The sequence below is a fragment of the Lathamus discolor genome, chromosome 4, assembly GCF_037157495.1.
Source record: "Lathamus discolor isolate bLatDis1 chromosome 4, bLatDis1.hap1, whole genome shotgun sequence".
Classification (NCBI taxonomy): domain Eukaryota; kingdom Metazoa; phylum Chordata; class Aves; order Psittaciformes; family Psittacidae; genus Lathamus; species Lathamus discolor.
In genome coordinates this window covers 123375366-123403097 of record NC_088887.1, presented here as the reverse complement: position 1 = coordinate 123403097, position 27732 = coordinate 123375366, and the positions used below count along the sequence as shown (strand labels likewise).

The window sequence follows — 27732 nt, the reverse complement described above, 5'->3', positions numbered from 1 at the left end:
ACAGATAAATTGAAAATCCCTCCTTGTAAAGATGTGCACATACAGACACACATCTGTACATGAAGGGAGGTGAAGCACAGAGGCAGGAGTCCCTGCAGTGATATAGCACATCTCAGTGCAGTGGCAGTAAACCCCAATTTAGGTTAGTTTTTGGGGGGAAATAGGGGAAAAACTGAAGTAGATTGTTTGCAAAGGCACCTCCTTGTCTTGTCCTTACCCCAGCTTGGGGATACAGCCCCCTTCCCAGCATGGTCCAGTGCAGAGCATCACAGGGGGATGCATAACCAGGTAACATTTTCCCATGCCTGAACACACACCATGACCTCATGCTCCCTTCCCCATCCCCAAACCTGCTGGAAACCTGCATTGACCCTCATTTTCCTGGCCCGTGTGCTAAGTTGAGAGTCACATTCTGAAGGGATCATGGCAGCAGGCAACCCTCATGGCCACAAACCAGCCTGCACCAGCAAGGACTGATCCAGCAGCATGGCATAAGCTGGGAGCTGGGAATTTAGCAGGAAAGGGCAGCTCACAATGGCCACAAAGCAGCAAATTCCTACAGCCTTGTCACACAGGCAGAGCCAAGCAAGCTGCCTTTGAAGGCTCGCCTCACTGCAAACCAGTGCAAGAGATGCGTCTTCCTGCCTTTATGGCTCCCACCACACACACCCCCTGCTAAATATACATATATATATATATACACACACGCTCCTTGTTTTTTCCACCAAAGCCTATAAAAGTGCTACAGGCTGAGACACTAAGTGGGAGGCACCTGGCTCTGAAGAGGCCAATGGAACAAATTAAATACAAATCACCTGCTCAGCCCCAGCTTTCCCTAGCAAACCAGGAGATGCTGAGGTTTGTGATGGACGATACTCTGCCCAAGCTGGACCCAGAGTGCGGCTGGCATAGTAACCATGGTAAACCCTGGGTAGTGCAGGCACATATGGTGCACATGTTGGGAGCAGAGCACTTTCCATAGGAGGGGAGGGGCCACTCTACTAGTTAAGCAGTTTTATTAGGGTCAGTGAAGCAGGCAGAAATAAGGTTGGGATAAGCTGGGATCTGCTGTGTTCTCCTGCCCAACTCCTGTGCCCCAGAGCAGGGAGCAGCACAGCAACAACCCGCCAGGCTACAGCATAAGTTTACCTATAAGAAGTGCAGGGGCAACTTCCAACTTCAAAGCTTTGCTCTCATTTGAAGAGTCCCTCCCTTCAAAAAGGACTTTTATGGGGAAAACAATTAAAAAGTAAAAGAAATACTGCTATAAACTTGAGACTTCTCTTAAGAAAGTTAAGGAGGAAGATGCGGGGGGGGGGGGGGGAGATTATCTGACAGTTTGATGCAGGGGTTTGGTGTTTGGGGTTTTTGTTTTAATCATATAGAACTGAACTTTCCTCTAAGAGCCATGAGCAAACGCACGCAAAAGGCAGAAAGGTCTTGTCTATCTACTCAGTATTGCTCTAGCTCTGTTTTGGCTGTATGAAAAATGCTTTTCAGACTGTGGATCCCATAAGACTATGGTATAAATATGGTTTTGGGGTTGTTGTTTTTTTCCTATATCATGTGCTTACACGGTTGTAACCACTGCACACCTCTAAGCACGGCAATGGTAAGGAAGAGTAAATACAGTGTCTCGTGAATACTTTAAAAAGGGGGTTTTAATTATTATATTTTAAAGATTTGGCATTCCTCAACTGCTACTTATTTCATAGCAAAATATTTCAGATATTCTAGACCAATTTTATATACATATATATTGCTCTAAATCAAAACAGCTACTAAGAAATAAATGCCCTTTGCTAGAGCCTGTTTTTACATTCAACAGCCCCAAATTTGTATTTGGAAATGCGAATTGCTGGGAACACAAGCAGAAGTCTGAACGACTGCATTTCTCCCAGGCACTCCAGCATCTTTCCTCCACTAATTTCCTACACTGTTTAGGGGAGAGCTTTTAACACGGGCAGGGCATGCCTGGAAGCAGGGCTTTAACATTTAATGCCTAAGAAACCCAATTGCCACTCAAGTTGCAGCCAAGCGCGTTTTTGCTTATGTTTTCTTGGAGGCAAACCCACCCTCTCGTGTGGAAAATGGGAGACCCCTTCCCCACATCCCCGTCCCTATGGCAGATCCAAATGTAAACATACACACACACACACTCCCACCACGCACCACCCTGCAGCAGGACATGGGGACGGGGCGGCGGGGGGGGTCAGACAGAGCAAAAGGAGCTTTATGAATATAAGGAATACCGAGGCAATTCTTGTTTATTATTATTATTATTATTATTATTATTCGCTTCTTTCTCCCCCCCCCCCCCCTGCTTTTACTATTACATAAATAACACCGACTGATCTTAAAGCTGCATCCTTGCTCCAGTGCCACCGAATCTGCGCTGCTGCCTTTCCCCTCTGCACAGCCCCGGGTGCGGAGGGAAGGGTTTGGATGGGAGAAGCCACCCCGAACATACCCCGGAGCAAGGTCTTGTCAGTCTGAAGGGGTGCCTGGTCCCCACCGCCCCAGGCAGGAGCCACCAGCAGCATCTTTGCCTCCTGCGGAATTGCTGCGAACTGTGTGGCAGAGGGAGCAGCAAGGGCTGGGATGTGAGGGGAGGAAAGCAAAGGGATGGTGGGGAGGGAAAAACCCAGGGATTCAGGGAGCTTCTCCCCAGCCCGTGTGCCTGTCTGTTTGGTGGGAAGAGGGAAAGGGGGGAAGGGAAAACTGGAGGGAGGCGATTGCACAAACGCACTTTTTCAGAGCAAAAAAGCAAAGCTTACCATGTCTGCAGGCTTCCCCGCACCGAAATGCCACTTATGTGTCCAGCGATCCCAAAGTGGGCAACTACAGGCAGGCAGCGGAGCTCATCTCAGCTCGGCGATGCACCGCGGCCACCCCCAGCAATAAAAACCCAAATGAAATTAAAAATAATAATAACAATAAAAAATTAAAAGGACCGGGTCCAGCTTCTTTCCTGGCAGGAATCGTCCCTGGTAGGACTGCCCAAAATAAGCAGCTGCAATCCAAAGGCTTTATTTAAAGCTTTCCCCCCCTCCTCCTCCTCCTTCTCCTTGCCTCGCTCGCTCTCTCCCTCTCTCTGTTACACACAGAGAGAAAGAGAGACACACACAGGTTACATGAATGGGCGGCAGGAGCCGGCGCTCCCGGGCTGGGAATGACAGGCGCACATGCGGCCCCGCGGCTCCGCACCGCCCCGCTCCGCACTGCTCCGCACCGCACCGCACCGCACTGCACGGGGGTGGTCCGGGCAAGGGGATGGCGTGCGGAGGGGATGGGCATTGGGTGGGAGGGCATAGGGAATAGGGGCATGGACACAGGCATGGGGCAGGGGAGGACATAGGCATGGGTATGGCAGGGGATGGGCACGAACATGGGCATGGGCATAGCGTGGGCATGGACATAGGCGTAGCGTAGGCATGGGACAGGAGAGGACAGGCACGGGCATGGCATGGATATGAGCAGGAGATGGGCATGGGCATGGTGCAGGGGAAGACATAGGCATGTGAATGGCATGGATATGGGGAGGAGATGGGCATGGGGCAGGGGGCAGGGGAGAACATAGGCAAGGGCATGGCATGGACTTGGGGAGGAGGTGGGCATGGGTATCGCATGGACATGGCAGAGGCATGGGGCAGGGAGGATGTAGGCATTGGCATGGCATGGACATGGGAGGGGGCGATGGGCATAGGCATGGGAGGGCATAGGCATGGGAGGACATAGACATGGGTATGACATGGACACGGGTATGATTACAGCACAGGCATGGGACAGGAGGACAGGCATGAGTATTGCATTGCCATGGCACAGGCATGGGGCAGTGGAGGACACAGGCATGGGCATGATACAGGTATAGGGAAGAGCAGGGTGTGGGCATGGCATGGGCATGGCATGGGCATGGCTTGGACATGGGGAGAGAATGGGCATGAGGAAAGCTTAAGATCGATATAGAGAAGGGAAGGTCATGTGGAAGGGATAGGCATAGCCTAGGCATGGGGATAGGATGGACACAGGCATGGGCACGGGCAAGGACATGGGATGGAAAGGAAGTGGACATGGATGTGGTGTGGGGAGGGGATTGGCATGGGCGTGACGTGCATGTACATAGGCATAAGCATAGTGATGAGGTAGGTTGGGTGTGGACATAAGCATTAGAAGGGAATAAGGAGGAGAGAAGATACACTTGGATATGCGATAGACAAGGATTGTGCATGAGTTGACCATAGGCATGGAATCTGCATGAGATGAGTTGGACAACGGATTCAGCATTTGAACGGGAGTGAGATAAGGATGGAAATGACAACAGGATGGAGAGCTGCCTCGGGTGGTGCCTTCATATCCTGGCTTGGATGAGCCTCTCCCTCTTCTTGGGGATATGTGATATGGAGGATAAGGAAAACTCTGCTCCTCCCTTGCCCCTAGTTAGGCAATGTGCACAATGTTCTGCTCTTGAGGGTAGAAAGGATCAGCCACAGCAGTGACAAGAGGTCCCATTATTATTATTATTAATTATTATTATTATTAATGACTGTGTATTTGATAATTGTGTTGTTTGAGAACCAAAATCAAATTCTCAGGAAGAAGGCCTGAAAGATTTCAGTTGCATAATTTACTTCTTGTTTGGGAGGAAGATCAATGATACCAGTTGCAGCCTTTGAAATATTTGCGAGGCTTTGGGTTTGTTTTGTTTTAAACTGTAGTGACAGGAAATCAGAGCTATTTAATGCTGCTGTCCACCTTGGTCTGAAGTCAGAAAGGGTTGTGGTGTTGCTAAGGATTAGGCCCTGCTACTGCTTCATTGCCTGACCTTGGGCAAGTCCTGCATAGCTTATCATCGCTCGTTGCCATTTACACTTATTTTTTCATTCACCAAACAAGTCCCCTTTTCTCTTTCAAGCCCCTCCTCATAATTTGCTCTTACAAAACTTTCCAGCAACAGCCTCTCCATGCCTTCTGTTGGCACCACAAATCTCGGAGCAATACTGGATAAGGCCCTAAAACTGCACTGTAAGAAGAGTGCTGAGCATAATGGACTGCAGTACTTTGTGCAGTGCTTTGAGCTACACGGGAGTTGTCCTCTTTGTGCCATACCTTTAAATCAGCCAGGTGCAAACTTGCTATGTTCTGCCTTTATTTCCCTCCCTAAAATTTCCATGCTTTGGGGAAAGCGAAAGGTAAGGTTGTGTTTTATTCCAAACCCAGATATCAGGTTAAAAAGGCACACAGCAAATCAGAACATAATCTTAAACAGCAGAGCTCTCGACATAAAGGTCTGCTTTGCAAAATAGCTGCTGCTGTTCACTTGTTTTTTGCAGTCATACATATTAAAAATGAAATACATTTGCATTGGCCTTATTGCCTCTGGAATATATTGCACATCAGGAACCTAAGACTCTAGACAAAGGTAATTTAGGTCTCTAGGAGGGCAAAGTTTAATTGAGAAATACATATATTGTTAGGAATAGACCTCATCCAAATTCAATGGTAATTGTATAAGCCTTTCAAAAATCATACAGTATGCAAGCTTCCAAAATTTCTGAACAAGAAACATTTCCATTTAAATGCCAAGAAGCAATTTTCCCTCTCTTGTTCAATACTAAATCAGTCACATGAGCCGTTTGCATTTGATTTGAGAAAGGAAATGGAACATCTTCACTTCCAATTGCATATAACTTCTGCTTTTTCTTGTTCTTAGTGCTCTTACTTGTTTGCGGCACTTCCCTGCAGTTTGGAAATGCTTCCATTCAATCCGCCTGTTCAGCCATTTATGCATTTGTTTTTTAAACTCCAGCAACATTATTATAAGGAAATGGGCAAACCCAAAGTGTGGAGGAGAATGCTGTTTGTTTAAATTCCGACTGGTAAACCCAAGTGTAACAGATCAGCACTGTTTGTGTAATTGGCCTTTCCCTGTTAACTGAACTAGACAATGATGCTCTTGGAAGAAGGGAAAGAAAAAGAAGAACAATAGTAATTTAATGGCAAAAAAATCCAACTTTGCTTCGGAAAATCCCCCTGCTTCAATTCACAGTGAATTACTATGGATGCAGAAGCGTGCTGCATACTAATTCGGAGCACATATTATGAAGATGTACATTGTCAATGTTCACCAGCCTGCCGTATCATGCCTGTGTCCTGCACCACAGCAGCTTTGCATGGTTGAAATGCTCCTTGTGAACAGAGACTATTCAGTCAAACTCTCTTCCAAACAGTGTTTCTGCAGAATTTGTATAGAAGCTACATCTGTGGAACAAGCAGGTGATTGAAAAGACTAATGCATGAGCCTATTAGACCTTGTGCACTAGGGAGAGCAAGGAGAGCAAGTCCTGGAGCTGCTGCTCAAATTAGGACTTAATAGTCCTGATGTTGGGTTGTGTTTCCATGCTGACATTTGCTCCAACAAACAATGAAAACACCTATCGTAAAGTCCCCATTCATCAAGCAAAAAAAAAGTAGCAACATCTGCTGTGGTCAAAGGTTCCTTGCTGAAGAAGCTGAGCAGCAGAAGTGCCTTTGGTTGGTTAGGCAAGCCCTTTGCTAAGAGGTGCTGCAGTAGTTGACAGCCACTGCTAAAGAGATTCTTTTTTTCCCTACTTCCAGGAGAGTAATCCAGAGGGAAAAACTCATATATTTTAATCAATGGAAGTGAAACCATTTGCCTTTCAGAGACTATAAAATAATACACACCCCAGGGTTCAATGCTCTTTTCTACTCCTCCAGAACATTCTTAAGGGGAAATCACTCTTTTCTTGATGAATGTGCAATTCAAATGTGGAAATATGCCATTCTTCATGCTTTCTCCATAGGGAGCAAAATGATTTCTGTAATTAAACCCTTTTTGCCAGCATTTCCTGATGAGAATGGCTTTTTTTTTTTTGTTTCATAGACAAGGGGAAAATCCAGGTACAAAAGGGTTTGCAAAACCAGGTCTGGAGTGTGTTTGACCTTTAAGCCTCTATTTGAGTTGGTCATTTTGGTTTAAAGGTGAGTGAGGATGAGGCATGTGAGTGAGGGCTGAAGTTTAAGATTTCAGTCAGGCACTGCTGAAAGGATATGGCTGCAGGACAAAGGAAGATTATGGGTACTAGTGTTAGTCTAGCTATTAGGGATGATGTTAGCACTGAAAACACACAGCCCAGTCTTCAGCACAATTTTAGCAGACCCAAGTGTGTAGCCAGGGTCCCTGTTGGGCTCATACTGAAGTGTGTACCGCGGTATCAGTGCTGCACTGGTTCCCATGGTAGCTAGATCGAATAAATCCAGCTTCCCTGATATATGTTAGGCTGTCATGGGCAGTGTAGACAAAACTGGAGTTAGAAAAGTTAAGCAGATGTGTGAACTTTTACAAGACTGGGATCTGAGGTCCATCACAAGCTTCTTGTCGCTCTAGAGTGGACCATGTAATACAAAGACCTGTACGGGACAGAGCTTTTAGCCACCTGCACAGTTGAAAGGTGAAACCTCATTCCTGAATGATGGGTGGGAGGGCAAAGATAGATGCAGATCTGAATCCTGAAGTTTCCACTCTGAGTTATGTTAATGTCGATCTGCCAAAGCTCTTGAGCAGGACGGTGGAGCAGGAATCACAGGGACTCTCTATAAAGAACAGGATCTCCCTCCTCTTCCTCCACATTCCATGGATGCCTACAGCTTAGATCAGCCTGCACTGACTCAGAGACATCTCCACTGCTGGTACCATCAGGTGGACTCCAGAGTGGGGACGGAGAAGTGTTACCATGTATAAGGGTCCTTCCTTTTTTTAGCTGATTTTCAGCAGGATGCTAAAGGGTGGAGAGGATCATTCTATTTTGACTGCACCTTTTTTAGCATCTCAGTGGCTTTCAGCGCTTAAGGAGGACAGAACTGAACACCCACCCACAGTACTGGCTTGTATACCTTCCCTTTCCTTGTTTGCAAAGTACCAGTGCCTGTTGTCATACCTGAGAAACCAGCAGAGGCATACAATGGAGCTGAATCTGCTCCTCCTGCTTACTCAGGAAAAGTTCCCATCAAGTGGATTGGACATTTGCCTGAGCGAGTGTTGCAGGATTCGGCCCATATGCTTCTCAGCTCTTCTATTTGCATAGTGCGGAATATGCTTACAGTACAGTGCCAGTAAAACAAAACTATATACAGTAAGCACAGAAAAATCAAGAGCACAGTTAAGACCATTTGCAAACAGCAGCTGAGCTCTGCAGCTGACACCCAGGCTTAGAGCCCTGTCAGAGACCATGCTCTGTGGTGGGTAATATGTGCAAGATGATTATTTATAGGCCATTAGGTGGAAGGTCCTGTAAGTGTATAGGTCTCTATTCTCCTTTTCCTAAGCCTATTATTGTCTTTTTTCCCCATGCATTATTTATATTTTAACTCTGCAAAGGTGTCCTTTTTTTTTTTTAAACTAAGGAAAGAATTCCAGAAGACTGCTTTCGTGGAAAACAGTTGTTCTTCAAGTAAGTGCTCTGGTATTGTGTAAACGTGCTGCATACACCATGCGCGGCCAACTTCAAATGAGGTATTGTTTCATTCATTCTAATGAAGCAGAATGACTCTTTTGTTTCAGGACATTCCACTGATGTCTTATGAAGTAGGAAGATCTTCATCAAGAAGGTTCAGATCATATCCAGAAGAGTATAAATTGTTCAGAGAATCAGATTTCACCTTTTCATGGACAGATTTTCCCCTCTAAAAATCTAAAGCATTTGTTTTTTTTAATCCAGGAGATAGGATAGAATATTTCTTAATCCACGGTACATGATAAAACAGCCACGAACAACTGTAATATAATACATCTTCAATACAATTGACCATAAGCATATTAGAAGAACCTCCAATAAATAATTACCCCATTACTACACAGTGACTTCACATCCAATTTTGCTCACCTCACCGTACAAAATGGATGGAATAGATGACTTTTATACTTTTATTAATAATGAAATGTTCAGGATTTGATATGGAAACCTGGCTACCAAAGTAATAGGTACATATAAGAACCTATTTGGAATTGCTGTGTGAATGGGAATTGCTGTTAAAGTGCAATGACATACTGTAGTGTATCAAACAATATCTGAGATCAAATAAAACTCGGAAGGCCAATCTACACTCACATTCAAGCCATAATCTCATTGTGAAGGAGACCTTTTCTGATGAAGTCTGCTGTTACAGACAACTGTGTAGTACTTCCTTATTCTCCTATAAGGCCACTATCTTGGCCAGCTTTAAATGACTCAATCCAGATTTATGCCAGTGCAATAGCAAAATTAACAGTCCCATTCCTGTGCTAGATGCTCTTGGGAAATGAAAAGCCAGCTGTTCCACTCATAGACAGTCCTGGTCTTAGTATAAGCACAGTTCTGAACTGGAGACATCTCTTTTCCCCTTTAAAGGATGACCTCTGAGACAGCAGAATAAAGCCCCCACTTCCCCAGCACCTTCATTTCAGGCATTTCTTTCCATGCATTGAACCAACTGACCTTTGAGATGGCAAACTAAGCACATTATTGTACAATTACAGAGGGAAAAGGTGAACTTGTGGTGCCACACAGCAAATCTGAGCACTGTTACTGGCTATGATACACGTTTTCATCCCTTGTTAATCTCCAGGGCTCAACCAACAGCCTATCCCTCACCAGACAAGTAAACAGCACCAACACGTCCTCTGTCCCCTGCCTGGGCTGCATCCATCAGCAGACATGCCACCATCCATGAACAGGGAACAAGCAGGCTCTGCTTCTGCTTTCTGCTCTGTCCTCCAGATAAATTGTGTTAGTTTACTGGCAAAATCTAGTTTGTATTATTATTTGCACTTTAGAGTCAATATGGATATGGAAGAATGAGCTGAAATATATGCCTTGTGCATCATTAATAACAGCGTGGCCTCTCCGTAGCTACGTGACAATTCCCAAACACTTTATTTAAGAGTAAGCAATTTATCATGTCTGCTGTATCATGAACAAGTAGTTCAGTATCCCCAATTTACAAGGAGCGCTATTCTTTGTGCCTATTTGTATTGCTTAAATCAAGACAGACCAACAGTCTGAGTGCTAGCTTTCAACTCGGAAAACCCAGGTTCAGTTCCCTGGTGTGGCAAAAAATTATCTAGGCTTTGGTTTCCTCTATATAATATACAGATAAAAACACTTCCTCACTTTATCAGATGTTGTGAGGATAAATGCATTACAGACTGAGTCCCTCCAGTATTACAATAGCCATAATTATCTCAAATAGATACATGTAGTGCAAGTACAGCGATATTTAATACATACCCTATGTATATAAACCATGAGTCAGGGCTGATACAAACACAAACTCTGCTAAGGAGTTAAAAATGGTGCTTACTTGCATGTTCTTCCCTGGCTGATGCTCCATTAAAGTTTGTATATCAGGGACCAGCTTCAGCTCTCAGTAGTGATGGAGCATGTCTGCTAAAGTCAGTGTTTTGATCCCAGTCTTATACTCCTGTGGGCAGGAGCCCATTGTCTGGGCTGAGACACTCAATCTGGAAGAGAAAGAACAAAAGGGCTCCAGTGTGTAAAGTCATTCATTACAATCTGGAATGAACAAGGAAATCAGTGGGGTTGCTGGAGGTTAAGCAAGGGCAGAAATTGGTCTTTTATCATTAAAATGCCATAGGGAAAAAAAAAAAAAAAAGAAAAGAAAAGAAATGAAAGCAACAGATTTAATCCTGCACATCTCTACTCACATCTCTTGCCTTTCTTCATTGCAAGGGGTCACAAAGAAACAGGCATGTACATCTGCAGGACCGGATGCAAAATTCATTTATAACAGAATTTCATAAGCAAGCAACTTCTTTTTTTCCTAGGATGGAGCTCCAATGAGATTTTGATACGACCTTTATGTACTTTCAGACAAAAATAAGATTATTTGGATTGCCATCCTCCATAAGTAAATTTTCTACAGTAACTCGGAACTCAGAGACATGAGAACATCCCTTAGAAGTCAGTGAATATTTTTGAAGATTGGACCTGATGGGTTTTTTTATAAGAGGAACTTTTGCAGCGAAGGGAGAGAAAGAGGGAATGATTACAAAGCTGTCTGCACCGAAGGCACAACGGATTACTGGAAAATGAGGAGTGAAAGTTGTTCTGAAGTGCTCCAGCAGTGCTTATTTTATCGTATTGGAGACCCTTAGCTGTGGTGACTTTATGCATGGCATCAAAAGCATGAGATGTTTTCATAGGTATCCTACAAGTTAAAATAAAACTGAGTAACACCGTTTCAGTCAAAAATGCAGGTAATGGCATTACTTTCTGTAACTTTTTTACTTGCTCCATTTCAGGCTGCCCCACACTGCAGTCAGCACCTACAGACAAGCTTCCAGCCTTCAGATGAACACAGCGGTGAGGACAACTCAAAGTATTCTTGCTGATCAACACTTGCAGCAGGAATTTGGGCTCAGCCAAAGGTTACACCTGCATTCCTGGGGGAAATCTGATAACCAGTGGAGGTGGGCTTTGCTCTCATAACAGCTCTGCACATGATAATTATCCCAACAATGGTATTTCACCTTTCTCTGCCTTTACACTCCCCACATGCCCTAGGATGCTGCAAAGGAGTGATGCCGTAAAAGTGTCTCTGCCCATGGCAGGGGTGATGGAACTCGATGATCTTAAGATCCTTTCCAACCCTAACTATTCTATGATTCTATAAAATATACTGTCTATATGCAAGAGGCTGTATAAGTCCTTGATCATATAGACTTTAACTCAATCATGAGTCTAACAGGGACCAAAGAGTCTAAAAACTACACCACTACTACTGAACCCCAGTGAGGGGTTGCAGAAGTTGGATTTTTGTTGTAGCATTTTCACATCTAGTGACTAAAGCTTTAGAAAGTGATGTTTAAGTGGTGGGTTCAAGATTCACTAGCTAGTAGCACTCAAAAAAGGTCTTTTTTCTTGTTTGAAATCCCCAGATATAGCTATGTTGCCTGTTAGGCTTGATCATCCCTGATCCAGCCATTTTCGGAGTGCAACTGGGTCAGAGGATGGGCTCAGTCATTTGCTAGATGAGAGACTACAGTCTTAATATGCTATTTAATTTATCCTGTTGGGCTGGGTAAAGTAAAGCATCAGAAAAAGCTTTCATGAGCCTATTGGGTTGGATTAAGAAAAGCCACAAGAATGCTTTTAAATGACAATGCACAAAGGAGTAACGGAGCTAGTGACAAATCTGCCTTCTTTTCCCTTTCCCTTTTGAATGAGTAGCTACCACCGTTTGCTGTGAATCTGCAAAGACAGAACAGGACTTAAACTCACACCTTCAAAACAAAATGAGGCACTTCACTTGCTTTTCCTCTACATCTCTTTGCAGAAGTGCCTGACACATGACATCTGTTAATGAGGGTCATAATCCCCCCCACCCTATAACTCCATCCTAGTAGTGCTGAGACGCAACAGCCCCTTTTCCTGAGGAAATAAAGCTTTTATGGGAGCGCTGTCTGTCCATCTGGCTCCCCATCTGTCAATCCTGCACCCAGCAATATACTCAGAACCTGGTGGCTAATTTCACCCTGTTCTCTAGAGGGGTGAAAGCTTAAAAGCTATAAATATCCCACATGTTTTATAGGAGTCAGTGGCGTGGGAGACGACGACAAAGCACAGCTCGGTTGAGTGAGAGGCGGTGGTGTAAGCTCGTTAGCTAATTGCATTGCTCGGGCTGCCAGCTGGCCAGTCAGCACATGCAAACTGGCCAGCTCAGCTACCTGTTAGGGACCTCTTGGATCTGCACACAATGCAGCTGGCCAGGGGAGGAGAGGGGACCTTTCTAGAGGCAGTATTAAGGAGGTGATCCTGCCCTTTTACTCTGCCCTTGTGAGATTCTACTTGCAGCATTGTGTGCAGTTCTGGTGTCCTCAGCATAAGAAGGACATGGAGCTGTTGGAGCAAGTCCAGAGGAGGCCACAAGGATGATCAGGGGACTGGAGCACCTCCCGTATGAAGACAGGCTGAGAAAGTTGGGGCTGTTCAGCCTGGAGAAGAGAAGCTGCGTGGGGACCTCAGAGCAGCTTCCAGTGTCTGAAGGGACAAGGATGCTGGGGAGGGACTCTTCATCAGGGATTGTAGTGATAGGACAAGGGGTGATGGGTTCAAACTGAAACAGGGGAAGATCAGGTTGGAGATAAGGAAGAAGTTCTTTACTGTGAGGGTGGTGAGGCACTGGCACAGGTTGCCCAAAGAAGTGGTAAATGCTCCATCCCTGGCAGTGTTCAAGGCCAGGTTGGACAGAGCCTTGGGTGCCATGGTTTAGTGTGAGGTGTCCCTGCCCACGGCAGGAGGGTTGGAACTGGATGATCTTAAGGTCCTTTCCAACTCAAGCCATTCTGTGATTCTATGATGTGTGAGCAAGGGTAGACAAAAAATGGAAACGAAGGCCATGTTGAGGGCTGAGGTGTTACTGAAGTGGAGAAGCAAAGGAAGGAAGGAGTGTATGATTTTGTTGGGGAGGGATCTGTGATTCAAATTGCTAATAGAGAGACTTAGTTGTTCTAACTCCTGGGTTAGAGTAAGCTTCTCTAATAAGGACTTTCCTTCTCTTTTATCTTCAGAGCCTAAGAACAATCAACCTGGTTAAATGTAAAAGGCCTCCTAATCCTATACCTTGTTTCAGATGCTTACCAATAGGGAAAGGTTAAGGAAAAGCAGAAAAGCAGGACACAAGCAGAGAGCAACCTACAGAAGGAGACTTATGATTCCCTCTCCAAATAAACAGAGGCACCAGAAGACAAACTGGATTAGGTTTCAAAAGTTCAATTTAAAATCCTCTTAGTAAAGGCATGCAGTAAATTTGCCACTGTCAAAGTCAGAGCATTCAGTTTCCAAACCTCTGGTGTGGGAATTTCCCTGGGAAACCAGAACACATAAGAGGGAGCGGAGCTGCCTTGCTTACCTCTGCATTCAGGAGTGAATTACTACCCACGGACCAACAGAGGGGAATGAAAACACACTTCTGCCTCGGTTCTACCATCGGTTAAGCAGATCCCACCACCACTCCTCTTTCAAACACATTTTGGCATTATTTAGTACCTTTCCGCTCCTAGAACACGTGGTTTCCCCCCCATTTTCTCCCCTTTCTTACCCTTTGCATGTCCTTCTGTATTTAATGCACACTCACACATAGCATAAAAGATAAAGCACAATCATTCAGGACAGACACCTAAAAAATCAGCTGAATTCAGGATTTCCAGTGTTAGACGATAAAGCGCCTGAGTTAACCTTCTGATAAAATATGTGGTAAGCAAACCCTGTGATCTGCACAGATAGCTTAAGCTTCTGCAGGGCTAATTGCTATTACAACCTTAAGCTAATATTTGAGCCTTTCTTTTGAGCAAGGATGTGTAACAATTAGATTACAGGATTTGGGGCATTACAAAGAGAGATAAAAGCAGCAGTTTTGTCATGGTATGTGGTATTTTGTTTACATAGAGATAACGGCAGTGCTAATAATAATAATATTAATAGTAACTATTCTATATCCTATTTAGGCCCAAATTCTCATTTCAGGTGCATCAGACCAGATCTGGAAAAACCTTTTGCCTACAAGAGAACTATCCAGAATTTATTTGGGATGAAGCATGCAGATCTCTAGACTGAGACTATTTTGCAGTCACTTAAGAGCCCAGCATGGTGTACGATGAACTCTAGCTACTCACAGTAGTAAACAGTGAGCCAACACTTCTGAAGCAGGGCCTGAGCTTGGTTATTTTACTGTACTTCTGTCCTGAGCATCACTGAGAGCTCTGACAGCGTCTATTGCATCCTGCTCCTGATGAATGCATGACAACTCCAACAATGAAAGGGACCTCTGCTTTTTTGCTCTCTAAGATTCTTTATGCTTTCCTCTCTCCCCCTACCAAACGTATGTGCGTATGTAAAAACACAATATGCTTGAATACAGTGCTCATGCATAGCACAGGGAAAAAAACCAAACACCACTAGACTACAGAAACCACAGGAAAAAAACAGTTCACTATATAGTGGCATGCCAGATTTAATACATGTTTTGCTTTAGTATGTTTGGCTCAACATCTCAAAAACTTTCTGCAGTGTATTAAAGAGAAAAGGCATCTTCTGGTGCATATTTTTAGGGCATGTTTTTCTCTTTCACGCAGTTTTTTTGTTTCTTCTCCAAGGCACCCGAGAGGAAAAGAATCACTGCATGTCTATAACAACAGCCAGCTCTTCTGATGGACCACAGAATTCCTTGCCTCAGAGAGAATTCAACTTACACAAGTGAGCATTTGGCCCCTGAAATTTGGTTGCTGCTAAGATCCTGGAAAACAAATTCTAAACACCCCCATTGCCAAAACCAGATATTGAGATTTTCCTCTGCTTTAGATACTAAAATCAAAGTTCCTGACTAGAAGAGTTTTTCAAGTATTTACCACTAATGTCCTGCAAGTCAGAACTAGTTACTCAGAGCAACGCAAATAAGTGTATCCACTCAGGAATATTAAAAGTGCTATTACAGCATTAAAAAATAAACATGTCTGCTAGTAGTGGGTTTAAAGTAACTCCCAGCAGCTGAAAATCTGGTCCCATCGTCACTCACAGCAAACACGTAAAGCAATTTAATAGGAAAAGACAAGCCCTCGTTCCACTTTCAGTCTATCACAAATACATAGGAAACCTAAAAGCAGGCAATGTAGCCAGATAGGATGATGATCTTTCTTACTCACAGGCACCAAGGTCCTTTAAGAGAACTGCATCCTGCAGACTGCCGATAGTTGCTTGAAAACTTGAAAAGCTGGTTTTAAGCAAAAACTCTTTTGAGAATTAAATCCAGACTCAAAAGGCCCAAAGCATCACTCGACACAGCCCGTTTAATTTGCTCAACTAAAAGCCACACAGCTCAAGGACAGGTAAGTAGGTAAATAAGCCACTGCCAGCCCCTTCTTGGCATAGAAAGGTGCCGTGAAAAGCCTGCCTTAAAGTAGATCTCTGCATAGGGAACGAAGAAGCCTCCGGTATAGACATTAGGTTTATTTTCTCTGAGCATGGCACAAGGGAGTGTGCAGTGGCTCAACCTGTTGTAATCAAACATGCGGGTTGCTAGTTGTTGCGATGATGTTGCAGCAGCCTCTTCATTAAGGAGGCTGCGTCTTTAGCAGCCACAATTAATTTCCTACATATGAAATCAAGACGTTGCCAGTGCTTCTGTTGATCTCTGTTGTTCTTTTATCCCCCTGCACCAGCTTTCTCCCCCACCCCCCTTTCTTTCTTGTAGTGAGCAGGAAGGGATGCGGTGAAGGAAGGATTGGCACTTTAGGATGGCATTTCTGATTTACTGCGCTGACAATCCTTTTGCTACTTGATTTCACTTTAATAGGATCTTCTTGTTACCCACTCAGCGTGGAAAATCCATGCATCCAAAAGCTTGAAAGCTGGAGGCAAAACTTGCCTCCCTGCAGCTCTAGATGGGGTGAGGGAGAGACAAAGTTATCTGGTTGCTTTGCAAACAGTATTAAGGCAGTTCAGGGATGTGTAGGTTAAGGACATCTTCCAGCAGGCTTCTGCTCTTTCTAAAGGCAGAGAAGCTAAGGGAAGAGCCAAATACACTTAAAAGATGTATAACTGTCAAGCAGAAGTGGTGAAAGGATGTCTTCCATGTGAAATATGTGTGCATTTTTGCATGGTTTGTGTACGCATGTGCGTGTATTTGTGTACATCCAAAGGGGATCCTGTTGTTACAGAAAGATGTGAGTACGACAAGCAAAAGGGGAGGGAAAAACCTCACAACTATGTGTCTGTGTGTCGGTGTGCAGGAATACGAGTGTACATCCACATGTGGATTTACTTGTAGGTAGGGCTGGGACCGTCTGTACAAGCCCAAGACATTTCAAGGGTGTCCCTGTCATCCCGACAGATGAGTTTCAGAGAAAAGGCAACCCCAGCTTAAAGTAGCCTCTGTAATATAATAGTAAAACCTTACACTTCAAAACAAAACTGCATTTAGAGCCCTGCTGCACCTGTGTTTCCCAGCACTTACTCTGAGACTTAAAATCCAGTGTCTACATAAGTCTTATTGCATGGGGGGTGTATGCGAGGGTTAGCATGGTGACACCTCATTTCTTGCTCTGGGTTAAGACCACTGTGGCAAGGAAGCAAAGGGGATTAAATCAGTCGTTTGTGCTGGCAGGGGGAAATTGCAGCTCTGCAAACACAAGACCTGACATCTTTCCTGGCTGCTTTGCTTTGCGTGTGTGTGTACCACTTCCCTCTGCTGGAGGCAGCCCAGACTGTTACCTGTTTCCCTCCAGCCGAGGATATTTCTATAAGGTACTGCAAATACTCCAACCCCTCTCATCCAGCACAGCAGCAATAACGAAGTGGCCATGAATCATTTCAGTAGCTTTCATTTATATACAAATCTCAGTGCTAGCTGTGGGGTGGAACAGAACGGCTCTTACAGGACTAGAGCAAAGGGATGTGTGCTGCAGGGATTGTTTAAGCTGACACGTTTTAGAAGGAGCCAGAATACCACAGCCGGGATATCTAACACTTCTTAAAGGAAGAATGAAGTGTCTGATTGCTCACGGCTTTGCCCAGCCACGCTCATCCCCCATGCCACCAACACTCTTCACAGCATCAGTCAGGCTTTTTTAATACGCTGACATCCATATAACCATGCACTGATAAAGCTTGGTTTGAGGCTTATGCAAGATCACAGGTCAAGGCAGTGTGTGGGGGCTGAATAAATTAGTGGAAGGAAAAAGAATCTGCAAGCCATCTTCCCTGCTCTCCTCTTGCATCATCTTCAGGCATTAAAATGCCTAGTGTGATACTGTATAGCTGATAGGTTTCCCCATCTAATCCCTTACTTATAGATTGTAAACATCAGTGGTTTTATGACCAAGGTCAGCAGGAGGCTGTAGGAATTTATAGCCTAGATGGAAGTAAATTTTTTTTTCTATCTGAAGTATGCAGAATATTTCCTAATATTTAGGCGGTTCTATTTTCCCTTAGATAAATGCTCATGACTTGCTCCATTATCCCTGTGGGATAACAAGGTCAGGTTGGATGGAACTTTGAGCAACCTGGTCAAGTGGAAGGTGAGCCTACTCATGTCAGAGGGTTGGAACTGAATGAGCTTTATGGTCCCTTCCAACCCAAACCATTCTATGATTCACAACAGGATACACGGTTGAAGAGGAAAGTGTTTATTACAAAACTATTATCTGTTAGAAAATACAGAAACAAAATCAAGTTTATGTTTTGTGCACAAACCATTCTTGTTTAGCTACCAGCTTCTCCAAATATACTGATTTTTCTAAAGGACATGTACTATCCCTAGCTTTCCTGCAATCTTAATGGCATGGATGCTACCTCCTCAGTCATATCTACCCACACCCCCTTGAAACAAGGCTGAGTCTGTGCTTCACATTGCAGTTTCAATTGTAAATCCAGCCTCACTAAAACATGGCCCCTCTCCCCTATTTTGTATGAAAAACAGAGTGAAGAAATATGAAGAGATTGCCTAATTTCACTGGTTATGTGTTTTTTTAAGGGGTGAGAGAAGGCATTTGCCTCATAAACTGCATTACGATACCCACCTAACCACCAGAGATGCTTGCTGCAAACAGGCTGTCCTGCCTGAATGAAGCTATCCAGGTTCTTTGTTAAATCAGCGGTCCAACAAAGCTGGAAACAAAAACGTAACAAGTATTCTGTGCCTCATATGTATGCATCTACACTAGTGTTTTACTTTGCATCAGGAGGGTGCTACCGCAGAGTATCTGTTGATGGTGCCCACTCACTGTGATTTGGTTTGCATCTCAGAGTTGCCTTGGAGCAAGCTGGATCCCTTTCACATACAAGTGAAGGGAAAGATGGGCTTCAGACGTTCACTTGACGTTTTCAGCCACTAATGGGCATTTATCCTATGGGACTAGAGTAGAGCTAGCTCAAAGCAGCACACCAAAATAATTATAATAGGGGTGTCAGGCCTTCAGAATAAACTCCTTCAGTCTCTGAATCTGCTCCTCTTCTGCTTTCCTATGTTTAGCTGTAGCTCACAAGACCAGAATTCAAAGTGCTCCTCTTCAGCCAAGTACAAATATCAAGAAAGCCATGTGATAAAAATCAAAGTGACAGACTTAGGGACATACAAAAGGTGATCTAGGCAAGGTCAGCCCAAAGGCACCCCAGGTTATGTCCACGCTAGCATTTCTACAGAGATTAGAGGGTAAAACTAGTCTGATAGATCTTGTTATGTTGATGGAAGACGACAGCTGAGAGGGACTATAGCTGTGGTATACCAAGATATTCCTACATGTCAAGGCAGAATTCCTCCTGAAGATCTATGACACAGACAAGAGGTTTCATAGAAAAGTTATCAAATGCAATTGGAAACATGAGGAAGATCCTATTCTATGATTCTATGCTAAGATGACGATCTGTGTAAAGCACTGTCCCTGCAGTTGCATGCTTTGCACCTGAATTTCAGTTGAGTTATTAGCTCACATTTGAAAATAATGACTAAATTTATCCCATGTACAGCTGCATGAAGCCAAATGAATTACAGAAATGAGGTTAGTCTGCAGTGGCCATTCATGCCTTTGGGATTTAAATGTCATTGGGAATGAGGAGAAGTAGGCTTCCACTTATTGTGTCAAATTGATGACAACTTCTATAGGCATTTCTTTATTTGTATTAAAAAATAATAATAAAAAAGAAATAAAGAAGGACAAAAAAAAAAAAAAAAAAAAAAGAAAAAGAAGAAAAAGAAGGAAAAGATAAAGATAAAAAGAGGGGAAAACCCTCCCAAACCCAGAGAAAAAGGTAGCTGGACTGTGAAGATACAGATTAAAGAGACTGTTCCCTGAATGGGCCCTATAAGGATGCTGGGGAGGGACTCTTCATTAGGGACTGTAGTGATAGGACATGGGGTAATGGGTTAAAACTTAAACAGGGGAAGTTTAGATTGGCTATAAGGAAGAAGTTCTTTACTGTAAGGGTGGACTTTTTTACTTTACTGTAAGGCACTGGAATGGGTTGCCCAGGGAGGTTGTGAGTGCTCCATCCCTGGCAGTGTTCAAGGCCAGGTTGGACAGAGCCTTGGGTGCCATGGTTTAGTGTGAGGTGTCCCTGCCCATGGCAGGGGGTTTGGAACTGGATGATCTTAAGGTCCTTTCCAACCCAAACCATTCTGTGGTTCGATGATTCTATGAATAGGAAACAACAGATTTTCTTATTTCTTCATTTTTCCTGATAAAGAAATTCTGATTTTCTTACTTCAAGCAAGGAAAGGTAACTAAATGATAGAGCATACTGATAACAGTACAGACCCTTTATTTGCAATAGCATTTGGTCTATGTCTAATATCCTGATCATCTCCCAGTGTATGCATTTATCTGGCAATGAATGTACTGGAAATGGTACTGGCATTTAAATCTCTTTAACTAACTTTTCAAATAGTTTCCATCTGTTTTTCAAGCATTCACTGTCATTACTGTTCTCCCTTGACCAGGAAAAATAACAGGCATATAAATAAAAGCAGAAAGGGAATACACTTCAATGGTGACTTCACAGAATGGTTTGTGTTGGAAGGGAGCTTAAAGCTCATCCAGTCCCAACCCCCTGCCATGGGCAGGGACACCTTCCACTAGAGCAGCTTGCTCCAAGCCCCTGTGTCCAACCTGGCCTTGAACACTGCCAGGGATGGGGCAGCCACTGTGCCAGTGCCTCACCATCCTCACAGTGAAGAACTTCTGCCTTAGAGCTCATCTCAGTCCCTCCTCTGGCAGGTTAAAGCCATTACCCTTGCAAAGGAAATGAAAAAGAAAATGCTATTCCCTGTCGTTAGAGTGCTGGCCTTCAATAGACTGAGACTGAACAGGGACAATAGCGGAGGGAGAGACCTGAGGCAAAGCAAGATCTGGACCAGGAGCTTCCTAGGGATTGGCACATTTGGCTGAGGACAGAGAGTTTGGCAGGGCTACAATCAGTCCATCATCCTGCTGGGGAAAGAATGAGGCCATGAAGCTGATTGGGGAGGAAACACTGACCTCAGTTTTGTGTCCAAAGTTGTAGTTCCTTCCTTAAGTTGATTTGAAAGAAAAACAAAATTAAAATAACAATGAAAACCAAAACTTCTACATTCTGTATAAGTGCAATTACAAAATAATATAGCATATGTTTACCATATGCCAGTATTTTATATGTCAACGCACAGTCTGAATGGTACTGTAGTCTACCCTGTGATGAGTTACAATGCTCACAGTGGTCTGAACAGATGATGCTGCAGTGAAGATTCATTCCTCAGACGAGGCACTTGTAAGCCTGTTTCTCTCATCCAGATAAGTTAGTTATACATATTTTCTGAACCTTTCACAGTTCTTTGACATCTTCTGCTAGAAAGAAGGTTATTTCTGCTGAAGTATTTAATACCAAAAGTTTTCTCATCCCTAGAAGAAAAGGAGTTTCACAAGACTGCAACATTTGACTATCCGCTTCGTAAAGTTCTATCACACCTGCAAACTGTGGAGCTAAACATGGACTTCAGCATTCTTGTAGATTTTAGCTTTATATAGTAAAATACATAATGGTCTCTCCAGAGGTGTCCCTGCTCAGGGCTAGGCTTTTCCTGAAGCTTTTTCCTATTCATCTGTGCCTTGTGCTTTGCTCTGTACAAATGTTTGCCATGATTTGTAAGCAATCTATGCAGAGGTAGGCCCAGCTGAGAATTATTATTACACTCAGACAGCTTTATGCATTGACAGAAGATAAAATACACACATCTCCTTAATACTATATACACACTTTCTCTATGTATAGTATTAAAGTGTCCTTACTGACATTCTAACCATAGGATCAGTAGCTTGCATTTATATTTATACATTTTTTCCTTCTTTAGACCTACCACAGTAGTATTCAGAGTGAATCAAGGCAGCTTTGTTTAGTTTTGTTCCAGACTATATAGTTTCTAACGTTGCAGGGACACTGCAGTTCAGAGCATAATAACTCTTCAGACCAGGAGTCTGGACAACTGCTACTGAGTGCTCTCAAGTCTTCTTAACTTCTTTGTAAACTAAGGGGAGCAGTGATTTGTAAAGCTGCCTTGAGATCTGCGGCAGGTAGATGCCAAGTGTGACTATAAATATAACTTGGACAGCTTAAGGGGCCAGAGCCAAGCTCTTTCAGAAGCACAGTTTTAAACTAAGGATGCTGAAAATCTCAGGCTCCCTATCTAAGTTAGAATGCTTTCAAAGGTTGCCAGATCATTTGCATTGAATTCAGTGAGGTAATTCAAGAAGGAAGGGCCACGGCCAAGCTCTCTTTGGCCACTAAAATCAGGCAGATTGATATTGAGTATATAAAAACTGAGATTGTTTGAAGACTGCATTCTTCATCTAGTAGAGATCTTGAACTTCCACAAGGGGTTTGGGCCAATAATAAAATGAAGAGCAAATATGTGTTGCTACACAAAGAAACAGTCCAGTTTGTTTTCTTTCTTTCCATCACCACTGATTTCTGGTTGGAAAGCCCAGAATATGTGTTAGCTGATGCAGCCCTGCTAAAGCAAAGTCACTGCGGGCCATAGTGAGGCCCATACTTAGGGCTCAGTGACCGGTGGGTCAGTGCTGTTAATATGAATTTCTATGCAGATGCAGCCATAGTGTTAAATGACAAGGATGACAGCATTCCTAATTTATGAAGGCACTGAAAAGAGAACTAACCCATAATTTTGTTATGTTTTCAGGGCTTGACTTTTGTTCTAAATGTCAACAGGGTTTGCAAATGCCATACAAGTCTCCCTTAGGACTTGGCTCAAGTTCACATGCAGATACTTCTGAGGATGCCTTGGGATTCACGAACTTAAGAAATTCAGCTTAAATAGAGGAAGGGGAAAACAGCCTTGATAGATGATGTGTAAACACTGTATAACTTCTATGTGTTTGTGCACATATGCACACATATGTGCACAAACACACACATACATCTACACACATGCATACCATGCATGCAGGATCTCAAAACAAACTCATTGGCAAATTTAAACCAGTCATAAGTATAATTTTCCAATTTGCCTCCTTGGATTGTATTTCTGGCTGTTTTACTTGATTTTCCCCATTTCCTATTTAATTAACATTTAAAATGAATGGAGATGTTGAAAATTTCTTGGAATGATAGCCCTGGAAGCTGTCTCTTCAAAAGAAATAGTATATAAGCACTGGGAGAGGGAAGTACTATAGACTTTATATACACTATATACTTATATACTATATAGTATGTATACTATATACTATAGACTATATACTTTATATAGACTAATCTATATAGACTATAAAGGCTTCAGCCTTTTCCTGCATGGAAATGCTTATACATGCGAAAGACCCAATGACACGAAAGTTCTTATGCAGATCCCTCTGGGGCATGGCAGTGCTGAATTGCTTGGCAGGGGTGAATGGAAAAATCTGTGGAAAGACCTGACTTTGCACTTCATCATGCAAATAGAGGGCCTGCATAGATCCTCACTGTGTGAAGATCTGGAAGGCAAAAGATATTGGCAAAAATATAAGGTATTTTAGACATTAATATTTTTCTGAATGTGTGGAGAATATAGAAATGTCTGAAGAGAGATGCCTGAAAGAGAACTTCTCCGAAGATCTCTGTTCTTTTAGTAGCATTCTCTCATAAATTTCCTTGACAGGGAGACCCTGGTAAAATTTGAGTGAAAAGGTAAAAGAAGCAGAGAAATAGCAGAAATACTTTAAGAATCAAGAGGTGAAGAGCATTAAATAGATGGGAAGGTCTGTGAACTTCGTAGGAAGAGCAACCTGGAGCAGTAGAAGCAAGGCGTCTCTTATGGATCCACAGGGTCTTTGTTAGGCTACCAAAAATAGAAACTGGTTTAGGGGAGAGCTGGAGCACCTTTCCTACAAAGAGAGGCTGAGAGGGCTGAAGTTGCTCAGCCTGGAGAGAAGGCTCTGAGGAGACCTTATTGTGGCCTTTCAGTTCTTGAAGGGGGCTTATAAGAAGGATGGAGGGAGAATTTTTACCAGCGCTTATAGCAATAGGAGGAGGGGTAAAGGTTTTAAGCTAAAAGACGGTTGGGTTAGACTGGACATCAGGAAGAAATTCTTTATTATGAGGGTGGTGAGACACTGGCACAGGTTGCCCAAAGAAGCTGTGGCTGCCCCATCCCTGGCAGTGTTCAAGGCCGGGTTGGACACAGGGACTTGGAGCAAGCTGCTCTAGCGGAAGGTGTCCCTGCCCATGGCAGGGGGTTGGAACTGGATGAGCTTTAAGGTCCCTTCCAAACCAAACTATTTACTTATTTTATGATTCTATTATTTTATGATTTCTATCAAAGATTTAGGACACAAACTGAGCAGTAGCCATTCTTCCTTTGGAACAGAACGCAGTACTTCTCTTCCAGGCTAAATTCTAGTTTCCCTTAATTTCCATTATATCAAAACTTTGCAAGTTGCCCAGATCTCCAATGTATTGGAACATTCAATACATAAAAACATTCCACCTATTCCTATTGAATTTGAAACATAAAACTTTAATTTTCCCCCCATGCATAGACAGTAGAGCGATTGTTTCTCTGCCATTTCTCTCCTGTTTCTTGACTCATCATTGGAAATTATATGGATCAGGCACCTTACTTCACAGAAAACAAGCAGGGTACCAACATTTAGGAATTTGCTAGTCTGCCTGTTTGACCGTGTAAAATAAATTACACCCACACCCACCTCTTCACACAAGCAGTAAGTTGGTTGATTTACTTCATTAAGGAAAAGAAAAAAGAAGGAAATGTGTTTTGGCCAAACTGCCATTCCTAGTGCTAAGAGTGGCTTTATCACAGAAACAAACATTTATGCACTGCATGAGGAGCAGTCAATAGCATGACATGAGGTTAAACAAGAACAAAATGCATATTGTGGAGGACAGTTTCTTTACATCTTCAAAATGAAACCAAGGATGGACAGAGAGTGTTTGTACCACTGTCTTTCTCCCTTCCCTTGCTCTTTACTTAGAAATGTATAAAAGATGAAGTTATCTTGCACTTACACCTACATCTGAACTTAAAATAGAGATGTGCCTGAGCAAAGCATGGGAGGCTTAGTTCTTCATAGAGGTTGAGATTATTAATCGTCAATTTAGTCTGTAGTATCTGACCAGTAGAGCAAACTTCCTAGTAGCTCAGTTGGTTTCGCAGCTCTGACTTGTCATCACCTCTCTGCCAGACCAGGTAAATGGCTATTATACACATTAAGAAATCAATTATAGGTTCTTGTATTAATAATGTTAAAAAGATTAATGAGACCACACACGCACATAAAATCCTTCTCCAGTTGTGATATTGGAGATAAAACATGATTAATGTTCATGAAAACTAAGCCCTACTATCCACCGTCCACCACCACCCTCTAGCTTCATTGCTTCCACTGTTCAGTTTTCATGCCAAGCATTCCTTATCTCCTTATCATAAGGTATTGAGCACGTAGAGTCATTTGAAGCCAACATCAATGCTGGTCTTTTTTGGCACCATACTGAGGGTGGTACAGAGTTAAAAAGCTGCTGGCAATTACCTTTCCTTTCTGACTCAACATCACTTGAACATGTGATACACATTGCAGCACGCAGGACGTTTGACATCCCAAATCTTTCATTGTCAAAGCAGGATCATCAGTAGCTGATCCCACAGCTACAATGGCTTCATTCCTTGCAAACCTGCTAGCAGCTATTGTGTTTTTCAGATTTATGCTGTTACAGAGCTTCAAGGTTGTCTGTTGAATGTCAGCATCAAAGATGAAGCTGATTTTTATTCCCATATTTTGGGCTTTTGAGTTAAATACCCATTTCTGAAATGTCTTTTGGAGGCTTCCCTTACTAATGAGTGTTTTCAGAAATAAATGTTGGCTGTCACCAAACCCAAAATTGTTTAGCATTCCTGTTTCATTTCCTGTCATTTTGCAAACTCTTTTGAAATCAGCCATTCAAAATAGTAAACAGATGTTCTAATAACAATTAACAAGGATTTCTGCAAGTAGGGGTACTAACAAAGCCTGCAAACCTACGGGGCTCTGCTCTGCTCTATCTACAGGCTCCCTCCACTACAACAGCTCCATTTTTTTTCCTTCCTTCCTGATTTCCCTATGATCTCAGCTCTCACTTCCCAAGCCTGCAGATATCCTGTAGATAATCACTTCCCCTCGGTACCCTCCATGCCTCCAGGCTCTCTTCTAAGTCTAGCAATTACCACCTGGCAAAAGACACCACATGCTGTGGCTGGTTCCATAACATTCATGCGATAACTGGCTGGTCAGTCCGTACAGTGTCAGACCAAGCAGATAAAAAGTCCTATCACAGCCTTTCTAAGCTGAGGGTTGCTCCCAGGTTTGGAGGGTATTAATTTCAGTCTTTTCCTCCTACTCTCCCATTGATTTTTGTTAAACTTAGCAGTACCTCATTATATTTTCTTGGAGACTCCTAGCCCTTGTCCAACACGATTAATGCAATCAGTTTTGATTAAGGGGACAGTTTTGAGTAAGTTTGATCAGTTTTGAGTAAGGGGACTGATAAACAGATGCACAGACAACTGCATAAGGCTTCAGGAACGCAGAGTGAAAATTAGACTGTCACAAAGCTTAAACTCTAACCAGCTCAGGAGACTTGATATCTGTTCATGAATTCTACTTCATGGCATCACCTCATCAGAGAGATAAATATTCTTGCCCTTAATTTATAAATGGGTCAACAGAGGCATGAATTGGTTAGGAGACTTCCCAAAGTCCTAGACCAAGTCTGTGGCAGGGACAAAACATTGTATTTAGTTGGGTCTTTAGTAAAGGTGTGACTTTGCCATGACGTAGGATGAGGAATAAAGGTGCAAACCATGGAGAACCTTTTGGGATAGCTGGCATGTCCTGATTTATTGGATCCTTGGCCCATCCCTCTTACAGGCAGTAGGTACTGTCATTTAAGCTGTAGTCCCTGCATGGGGAGAGGGGTAGAAAGAGATAAACGACACAGATGACATTTGCAGACTCACTAGGTTTCTAAAGGTTAAATTTTCTGCTCCTGATGCTCATCTCACCAGCTCTTGGCTCCTCGCATTTGTCTTGTGTGCTCTCAGCCGCCCATCTTCAGATTCTGCCACTGGCTCACGGCACAGTTCCTTTCTTTCCTCAGGATTTCTCCTACACTGATACTGGCCATGCCCAACTTTCTCTTATGACTAAGTCTGCCTTTGCACCACCTCCTTTCAAGTTCACATCCTCTCCATTAAGCCTTCTCTATTAGCCCTTTCCGCTCCTTGAAGCAGGCGACAGCTCCCTGCTGCAGGACATCCCCAAGGAACATGAGACTTGGATGAAAAGGGAATAACCCTCAGGAGCCCTGAAATTCTGCCCGTCAGTGAAGTCAACAGCAAAAATATTATTCCTTGACTCCTTCCATAACCCCATGATTCCTGTTGCTGGGAAGTTAAAGGGAAAGAGAAAGGGAAAAGGAAAGAAAAGGGGAGAAAGGGGAAAGGAAGGGAAGGGAAAAATGAAAGGGAAAGGAAGGGAAAGGAAAAAGGGAAGGGAAGGGAAGGGAAAAGAAAAAGGGAAGGGAAGGGAAAGGATAAAGGGAAGGGAAGGGAAAGGGAGCCATTTATCTCTGCTTTTCTATCTAACTCAATGAGCTTTGCTGCTCATTGATGAATCAGAGATGAAAATAATAATCTTACAAGTTACCTACA

General features: G+C 43.3%; 1 protein-coding gene across 5 annotated transcripts in view; it reads right to left on the bottom strand.

The window, feature by feature from the left end:
• TENM4 (teneurin transmembrane protein 4) overlaps positions 1 to 27732 on the bottom strand; it is a 772055-nt gene that overhangs the window by 620369 nt on the left and 123954 nt on the right. For 3 of the 5 annotated variants that reach the window (XM_065678850.1, XM_065678853.1, XM_065678854.1), the window contains exon 1: positions 2778 to 2976. The gene's annotated coding sequence lies outside the window, so the exon portion shown is untranslated. Of the gene's footprint in view, positions 1 to 2777; positions 2977 to 10356; positions 10517 to 27732 lie in introns of those variants that run through there. The other 2 variants (XM_065678851.1, XM_065678852.1) reach the window with 2 other exon arrangements.